The 10,271-nt window shown below is 37.7% G+C and overlaps 1 non-coding gene across 1 annotated transcript; it reads left to right on the top strand.

Annotated features, from left to right (window-relative positions):
- The first annotated feature begins 9,201 nt into the window (after positions 1-9,201).
- On the top strand, positions 9,202-9,273 carry TRNAN-GUU (transfer RNA asparagine (anticodon GUU)). The gene has a single exon. It is a non-coding gene; the product is annotated as a tRNA-Asn (tRNA).
- Positions 9,274-10,271: the final 998 nt, after the last annotated feature.

The raw sequence follows: 10,271 nt of genomic DNA on the forward strand, positions 1-10,271 counted from the left end.
ACTTCAAGTTATTTCCAAACATAGAGAATATGGTGTTCGAGAAAAGCTGAAAATCCAGAAATTTCTAGATTCTCTGGTGACTTAAAAACATGCCCTTGTATCATCTTGGACTCTTGCTAGCTGTAGAATATTCAAAACCTTTGTAGAGTATTTCACGTAATTACAAGATAGGCAGTCTGCTGTATAGTCCCCTAAAAAGAGTTCCTCGTGTCTATGATTCTAACACTACAAGAAACCTGTGGATTAGTGACGACCTAAATCCATCGCTAATCTGTCGTTAAACTGTTTAGCGACGGATTAGCGATGGATAGAGGCCATCGCGAATTTTTGCTCGCTAATTGGCGAAAAACTTATCTGTCATTAATTCCACCGCAAATTTGCGACAGATTAGCGACGGACATTATCCATCGCTAATCTGTCGCTAAATTTTAAAAATAAAAATAAAAAAAATTGATCCCTGTTGGGCAGTATTTCGGCAGCAATAAGCCGGACTTATACCGCACCCGACAGACATTGCACAGACCTGTATCGTCCTCCGTGAACCGGTGCTCTCCGGCATCGCCGTCCTTTGTGAACCGGCGTCGCTGTCCTTCAACAATCGCTCAGCCTCGTCGCCATCCACCGTGAAACGACGTCCTCCGAAGTCGTCGCCGTCCTCCGTCGTCGCCGTCGCCGTCCTCCGTGAAACTGCGTCCTCCGAAGTCATCGCCGTCCTCCATCGTCGCTGTCCTCCGTCGTTGTCATCCTCCATCGTCGTTGTCTTCCAGCGTCGCCGTCCTCCGTCGTCGTCGTCTTCCATCGTCGTCGTCCTCCGGCGTCGCTGTCCTCCGTCGTCGCCGTCCTCCATCGTCGCCGTCCTCCATGAAACTGCGTCCTCCGAAGTCGTCGCCATCCTCCGTCATCGCCGTCCTCTGGCGTCATCGTCCGTCGGCGTCGCCGTCCTCCATGAAACTGCCTCATCGCCGTCATGCTCTGCAGTGCGCTCTTCGACTGGGAGAGAGTGGTTTAAATAGTGCGCGGTCGATTTAAATTTCGAACAGGAAGAGAGGAAAAATTTTGCGCTCGGTTTAAATCGAAAATTAGCGAGGGATTTAGCGAGGGAATTTTTCTGTCGCTAATTCGTCGCTAATTAGCGACGGAAAAATTCCCTCGCTAAAATGGTTTTCTTGTATTGAGAATTAGCGACGAAAAATTGTTGTTGTTAATCTATCACTAATTAGCGACAGATTAGCGATGAAACAACTTTCATCGCTAATCCGTCGCTAATTAGCGACAGATTCATGAAGAAAGTTTTCTCTAGCTAATTTGTCGCTAATTTGCGACAGAAAAAATCCGTCGCAAATTTCCGTCGCTAATTAACAATTTTCTTATAGTGTAAGAGGGCACTGCCCACACTCTCTCTTCTATAAGAATCAAGCACATAATCCAGTGCAAGACTGGATCAAAGAGAGTTTGATGCCCCAACTTTAATTTCTAGTTATTCACCTATCAATTTCAATATATCTCACGCCTCATTTAATGAATACTTCTTAGTGCCTAGAATTTATGGTCATAGTGACAAACATTTTTTTCGGCAAAATCTCGTTTGTCAAAAACTAGCAAGAAATTGGAATTTTTTCATAAATCTTGCATTTTTTGGCAAAATCTTGGCAATAAAAAAATAAATTAAAAAATATAAAAATTAATTTTTAAAAGAAAATATTAATAAAAAGTATTTAAAAATAAAAAACACATGGCTTTTTCATGATAAATAGCCATTTAAAACATAAATATCACGTTTAAATCACGGTATTTATGTTTTTTTTTCATAAATTTTATGATATTTTGAAAATCTTGTGAGAAATTGCCACTTTAAACTTTTAGGCAATTTCTCGCGATGATTTTCATAAATCTCGCGATATTTGTTACAGAGTTTATGGGAAACACTGCCTACTCTTTGGCAGTCAAGAGAGGTTGAACATTACTCAAATATCTTCATAGAGAGGAAGCAAAAAAAATAAAGAGGTTTATATATATAAAACATGAACGACTTCATGAAATCCAATGTTACAAGAGGAGTATGCAAATTTCGTCAACTTTGGTATTTTCATAGAAAAGTTGGAATTCTCGGGGGGTGTTTGAATCACCGGACACACCTGAGCGGGGACTGACCAGTCCCTGCCTGGGTGCCGTCCCATGTTTGACACGCAGGAACCAACTGGTCTGTTGGGGACCCGTTGGTTCCTGTCCCCTTTCTTTTTAACATGGACGGGAGGGAACCAGTGAGTCAAACAAGGAACGTGGATATTATTAGTAAGGTAAAACCTGGCCTACTTTACCAACGGGAGCTCCGTGTGGTTGGTAGGAGCTATCAGTGTACGTCTCTTTGTGGTGGGACGTTGCAGGTTCAAACCCCAATGGTTCATTGAATAACCGGTGGGTGGGGTTATCTGCCTAACCCCAGCTCGCCTTTCAAAAAAAGAAAAAAAAAACTGGACTATCTGATCCCCAAATCGTATTACAGTTCCCCAAGGCTTTGCCCAAAATGATGCTTGGCTTGAAGAACTGGACCGTAGCATTGCTTTGTGACTTTGATACTAACCAGCTTCACTACTGCTGATCCATTCATCTCAATATTTGAGAGATGGACAATGCACCCATCATGAGGAATGTCAAGATGGATGGTTGTCAATTGTCAAGCAGGTCGACGTGCCCCCTCTGCCTATAATGGAGAAATCCCGATTTCTGTCCTCATTTTCATCAGAAATGAACCTTTTGTCACATGCAGTGGTGAGTTTGAAGAAGGGATCATTAAGGGGCAATATGGCCATTTCTTGAGACGAGGGCTGCTAAAACTATATAAATATAAAGTTGGTAAAGCTTAGGAATATGGTAGTTTGAAATTTTCAACGCGGCAATGAACTCTTAGGTAGAGGTTGGAACGGCAATGATGACTGGTAATGACAGCACAAAGCACCGACGACCGATGAAAATAAATAAAGTACAGGAAACATGAATTGCATATATATATATATATATATATATATATATATATATATATATATATATATATATATATATATATATATATATATAAAGAGAGAGAGAGAGTAATGGGTCACTGCTAATTAAACCAATTTGGTATATATATATATATATATATAAAGAGAGAGAGAGAGAGAGAGAGTAATGGGTCACTGCTAATTAAACCAATTTGGTATTAAACCGAGTTTTTAGTGTGTTTTTTGGGCTTTTTCATTTCATTTTTAAATTCTGACCGTACAGATGTGATCTATGTAATTAGCTCTTGAAGCATTTGATTCCAATGCATTGGTGGGCTTTTATAAAGTTCAAAAAATCAAGGGTCCAAAATCTTTGTAAATTTTTGAGGCTCCAAACATCATTTTTTTTCATCGAAAACACATGATCCAGGTGCAGATTCTTATTAAATTGATCATGCCCAACACATTTATGGGGCCGGAACCGCATAAAAAGCACCCAAAAAGCCCAAAAAACCCATTTAGCATGCGGTTTAGCACCAAATTTGGTTAGCACGGACCCATCAAAATCTACAACGCATGATAATCGGCGACAGCCTTCCTTCTTTAGTCGAGTTTTTTTATTGATCGGACTTTATATATAGAATTTTTATCATTCATTTAGTGAGCCACATGGATGAAGGTGCTGGCTAGAAAGAACAGAATGGAAGGATATTCTAGGGAACCAAATCCACTTCAAGGCAGGTGTTATATGCCATTAGATCTGAGGTCTTTCATGCTGCTCGTGCGGTTTGGGGGAAATGATGATATCTCTTGGATGGACTCAAATATTTTTTGCTCTTTAGCTTAAGATACTATTTTGTTGACGTTGCTTATGTAATTTTCTTTGTTATGACGATTTCTCATCATCTTTACTGATTAATGCTTAATGATTTTTTTTTTAAAGAATTTTCGATGTTTAGCAGCGTTTTTTAAGGCGCCAAAAATCAATGCTCCACAATACTTTGTATTGTGAAGTTTTAAATGCATTGTGAGCCATTGATTTTTCACGTTTTGAAAAACATGTTTAATGTGTAAAATATATTTCTTATTAAATAAATTATAAAGAACAAATATATGATATCTGATCGATGAGATGCTCAAGCATTGCAAAAAAAAGCTCTCTCTCTCTCTCTCTCGATATATATATATATATATATATATATATATATATATATATATATATATATATATATATATATATATATATATATCGAGAGAGAGAGAGAGAGAGAGAGAGAGAGAGAGGGTAATAAGGAAGTGTATTTTGAAATAAGGGAGCTGATGTTATATTGTGCATAGATTTTTTTTTGGAATGTTATACTGTGCATAGAAATATGCAGTGGTTTTGGGACCACCCCCAATGGCCATCTCTATTGACCATCGTCCATCTCTAAAATGGACTGTGAGGGGAAGTTAGAAATGGGGTCTTTGTCATTTTATGTTCTTATGCATGTGTTTGCATTGGTCTAAGTTACATCTTTTAGCATGTATGTGCATAGACCAATAATTCATTTTATACCTTACTGTAAATAAAAAATAAGAGTTTAGAGAAGCATAGAAAAAATCCCTTACCTCAACTTGATATTCTTTATTTTCTTGGTCTTGCCTAACTTGCAAATACTCACAACCCTTTTTCCACATGTCCAACGCCTTCCATGGTGTCCTTTTGTCCACCAAGTCTTCCATTTTCTCCCCCCATCGCCTCCTGTTAATTAAATAAACACAATGCAAGGCTCCCCATCAGAAGGAAGTGCTAAAAAAAATAGACCAGCCAATTTAAAAATCTGCACATATTATGACCATAATTTTATTGAGTTAGAATATAGGGGATTGGTTTGAAAAATGGTACACCAATGTATGCTACACATATCAAAACACTTCAAATAAAACGGCCATTGACAAAAATTATGGTCCCCATACTTGGTATTCATAGTTATTACGACTTCTCAAGATATCGGATCAACCAAAAAGCTGTATTTTGCTAAGATTGCTAGCCATTTTGGAAATTAAACATACAAGGTGTGTTGTTTTCCAAGTGGTGAGCTTGCATGCATAAACAAACAAGGGGTGGTGTGAATGTGGGGCGACCGGAACTCACGTGTTGAATGAACAACCATGGTTACACTCTGATTCATGTTGATCCTCATAGCGAAATGCCCTCTTGTTCTGCATCTCTGAGCAAGAAGAACAAAGAGAAATGAAATAAGAAGATTTATTTTTTACTTGACTTACTTGAATAGAATGAAAATATTAATGGGAGGTGGGATATGCCTATGTTTACCAGTCTTGATGCCATTCTTACTGCTTCTGTACATCTGCAAAAGGGAAAAAACGAAGATAGAGAAGCAAACGGTGGTGAGTTCATGAGTTCTCATCCCTTGAATTTTTATAAAAGAAAAATAACACGAAATTTATTACATTTACATGTGTTAGTAGCAAAATTACTTTGAGATGAGGATGATGATAGAGATAGAACACAACCACTCTCTCTAGAGAGGGATACAAATACCATGATAATTGCATAACAATTTCCTTACGCTTCCTGTTGGCTTACAATTTTTTGGAATTCTATCTTTTCCACTATATATATATATATATATATATATATATATATATATTTTCCAAACCCTTTGGGGTTTTTGGCAGTGGGATTGGGTCTAGGCCGCTAGGCGGTCTAGGGTCAAATCTCATGGGCATGACCCCCTTGTGCAAGCCGAAACAAGGTGACTTCTTGGGGTGAGGTGTAAGCTCATGGAGTTTTACCCTACCAAGATAGCGATCGTAAGTGTGGCAGGCAGAGCCATCGCAACCAGGTCTCTGATGGTTTCTTCGTGTAATCAATCAAAAAAACCATTTTATTGTTTTTCGAGAGGTCAGACCCCTTTTTCGTATTGTGAAAAAAAACTTTTCTTTTTCCCATTAATTTTCCATAAGGTGGAAACATTAGGAACTAGTAAAATCTTTCTTCCTTTACCCACGTTACGTTTGGAGAAAAATAGTTTCTTTTTCCCGAGTTCCTTTAAAAGACTTGCATGTAGAGATGCCCACAAACTTGGATACGAACCCATGAGCTTTTACCATTCATCATTATATCACAAACTTCCTAACTTTCTTCATAACTTTTGTCAGAGTACGGGCAGCCTTCCAATATAAATTCTGGTATTTCGCTATTCAGGAGCAGACTATGAGATTAGAAATGTCACAAAGAACCAATCATCCCCAACACCACCATATTTTTGACGTCCCCTTCTCCATTATTATCATCATCATTTACTTTTTTTTTTTAAAGAACATCATTTACTTAAACATAGAAATTTGCTTGTGTGATGTTTTCACTCTGCAAGGAAGTGCATTTCTTTCCATAAACTAATGGCCCTCAATCTGCCTTTTTCTTACATGCAGTATGATATATATTCAATAGTTCTCATTAAATCAGCCATCCATATCTGAATTTAAATATTGGCATTGTAAAGTACTTAAATATAGTTTATTTTTTAGCATAAACTGTTTTGACGCATCATAGCGGTTGGGAGAACTAAGCAACAGACTCCACCCAGGTTAAATAGAAATCCATGTTGACCAATCTTAAATCTCTGTCTTATATTAAAAACTTCATGAAAGTTTACCATCCCTAGTGGTATCTGTGGCACACAGTAGATGTAAATTAATACCATTCTTTAATGGAAAGTAAGTGTAGAATTAACGCAAAAATAAAAGATCAAAATTCATTTATATCGGTCGAATGGATTAGGTAAGGAATTTTCGCAACCATTTAAAGTTATTGATTATTTATGAAAATTACAAACTGTGATTATTTCATATTATAAGCTCTACTTGAGGTAAAAACTAGAGAGAGAAAGCCTACATTATTATTTTCTATTTTCATGATTTTGATTGCCCGATGATTAATGTTTTAAATAAGCAAACTAGTTCAACCTTGAAGAATTCACAAAAGAATGACGATCACCTGAAGATGGCTCTTTACATGAGAAATCTTCAATCCATTAACTCCCATCATCTGAAGTACAAGCTTTGGCGTGGCCTCTGCAATCGCACACAAACATATCAAATCAGCAATGCCATAATCATCAGAATTCTTATCATCAATTCTGTGTTATTGCAAAAAATAGTGAAGATGGTCATGCTGAAATCTCTCCTTTTTGAAAAAAAAAATGGTCATGCTAAAATCTCGTGAATTGTGTTTTCTTCATCATGAGACAAAAAAAAACAAAAAACGAAAGGGCATCATCATTACTATCACCAGCACCACCATCATCATCAACATCCTTATCAGCACTGTCTTTATTACAAAAACTAATGAAGATGGCCATTCTCAAATCCAGTGAATTGCGCTGTAGAACGAAAAAGGAACACCCCCCCCGAAAATTCGAGCTTTAAAAGGAAAAGCATACTGTGATGACCACCAAGGCGATCGATTGCATCCACAAAGCAACGATGGAGATCAGGAGTCCATTGAAGGCGAGGCGTCTTCGATCTGATGTACTGCCTAAGACCTCCTAACCTCTTCCCATTTCCCATGACTTTTTTTTTCCTCTTTGAGGTTTCTGCTTGTCTTTTCTCTTTTCTGGCTGCCTTAGAAAATGGTCATAGGGACGATAGGAGGAAGAGATATATAGGCACAATGGGAAGGAAGGAAAGGGCACAAATTAAGGATGGCTTTTTACTGTTTACACACTCAACCACTGTGGAAAAGGTTGTGGTTGGACCTCATGAGTTTTTGAAAATGCCCTTGTTCTATTCCAACTTTACCATACAAAACACAGAAAATTGCTAACATGTGCAGTAACTTTTTTAATATAAAACACAAACAAAGAAAATCGCAATACATGCAGCGATTTTTTAAAAATAAAACACAAAATACAGAAAATCACTACACACTCACTTTTTTGTGTTTTGTGTGGCTCGAATACTTTGTAAAGTACTCAGCCTTTTCCTTTTGAACCAACAGGATACATTCATTTCATTGTGAGTCGAAACAAATGATGGGATCCACAGCACAGAAAATATGACAGAAATAAATAGGTTGGATCCAAGTTCCTCCAGGTCCACACCCATATTAGCGCTTCATCAACTGTTGCTAATGTGTTCGCTTCTAGTTTAATTAGATGACAATCATAAATAAGCCAAGATATTGGTACTCCATATCCAAAATCCAACAGAACACCATCTTGCATATGCATTTTCTTTAATGAAAGACAAGCTGGATGTGGATCTGTTTCTTGATTCAAACCATCCGCGTCCAACAAACTTGCCAACCGAAGGTCATTTTTGTGGTACCTAATTCCTATCTGTATGAATCTTTCAGTACCAGTCATACTACAGCCCTGCATGTGTTGCCATCTGTCCACAGTCTGAGCAGCATCCCAAACCCATGTGGAACGCCAAACATGAAAGAACATTAATACACAGGATCTAGGTTGCATTACAGTTGCACTCACCCCTATGGAATCCCTATCTTCATACCCCGTACATAATCTTACCATGCAAGTTGTTTAGATGAAATCTGACACTGCATAGATGGATTCACCTTGGTCAATTTCATAGGTACATTTTGTAAAAAAAAAATACGATTTTTTTAAATCTGAAAATGATCGTATACGGTAAGAAAATATGTTTTCTTAAAAAGTCCTATAATTTGTCCGATGATCAAAATCGCAAATAGTCAACTTCATTAATATCGCTCACGAAGTTTGCCCAATATATCACTATGCTCTTCAGGTATCGTAAACTCCACTTAAAAGGACGTTTGCATGTTTTTTTGTGATCTTAAAAAAGCATGCAAAAAATTATGTTGGTTTTGAAGTCTTCTTTGTTAATCGTAAAATCACAAATACCTTAGTAAAATCATTTATTTTATACCAAAGTAGTGGGAAACCATGCAAATTTTCTCTCTTTTCTTTAACCGTCACTTAAATGTATGTTAACACATATTTTTTGTGGTCTTTACACTACAAGAAAATAGGTGATTAGTGATGGAATTTAGCGATGAAATTATTCCATCGCTAGTTAGCGACGGATTAACGAGAGAAACACATCCGTCACTATAATCAATGAAATTTACGAAAATAGCGACGAAATATATTCCGTCGCCAAATCCGTCGCTAATTAGCGACGGATTTGGCGACAAAATATTTTGTTGTAGTGAACGCACAATTTCACGACCCCCGTCGCTCAGTGGTAGAGCGGTCGGCTGTTAACCGATTGGTCGCAGGTTCGAATCCTACTTGGGGAGATTAATGAAGGAGCTCGCTTTGATCGTTAGGAGTAGGTAACCCGTTCCCTGTCTTTGTTTCTATTGCATTCTATCTCATCGTATGACATTCTGTTCTGCGATATTTGAGAATCACCGTCAATACCTTGGTGTAGATCCGGGATAATCCTTTGTTCCCGCCGTTCGCCGTCGCCCGGAGACAGGTATTAAGGGGATCACGTTTTCCGACAGGGGGTCGACCCCCTACTTTTTCCAGGGGGTTAACCCCCTGCCGGAACAGGCAGGGGGTCGACCCCCTGCTGGAACATGCAGAGGGTCGCCCCCCTGCAGTTTCGGTAGGTCATTGGGTAATGGGCTTCTCAAGGCCTATGCAAAATGTTTTCATTTGACTCGTTTTTTTTTTTTTTGTGGTGACTTCATTTTAAAACATTGTTTTTTGCAGATTTCTCAACGAAACCTGCTTGTGCTCAGCCACCCGTGGTAAGTAAGTGACAAAAACAATGCAAATCGGGTAAATACCCGTGGTGAGTAAGTGATGCAAGCGTATCACATGTTATTTAATTTATTAGATGTAACACTTTATTGTTCACACACTCACTTAGTTGTTGATATTTAGAGTTGCTTTGTTGGAATTCGGAGATCATGCTGAGCATGATTTTAATGTATGAATATGGAAGTGTTCTTATTTTTAGAGTACGGAGTCCATGCTAGGCATGATAGTAGTTAGTGGAATATTGAAGTGTGTTTGTTGCAGGTACATGTTTGCCATTTGTTTGATATGAATGATTATGATGTATTGCAATGTTTGATGTAATTGTATTCATGCTTGCATGTAGTTACTTTCAATTTGATTATGGCTTCCATGTGAAATTATATAATGAAAGCATGCTTCAAATAATTGTATCCTATCATTAATAGTTTGCACATGAAAATATTAAGTTATCAATGCATGCATCATAATTCTTGTTATTGTATGACATCATATATTGCATGATAAATTTGATATTTTCTTTATCATA

This window comes from Nuphar pumila, chromosome 11, assembly GCF_984573655.1.
Source record: "Nuphar pumila chromosome 11, dmNupPumi1.hap1.1, whole genome shotgun sequence".
In the NCBI taxonomy this organism is placed as follows: Eukaryota; Viridiplantae; Streptophyta; class Magnoliopsida; order Nymphaeales; family Nymphaeaceae; genus Nuphar; species Nuphar pumila.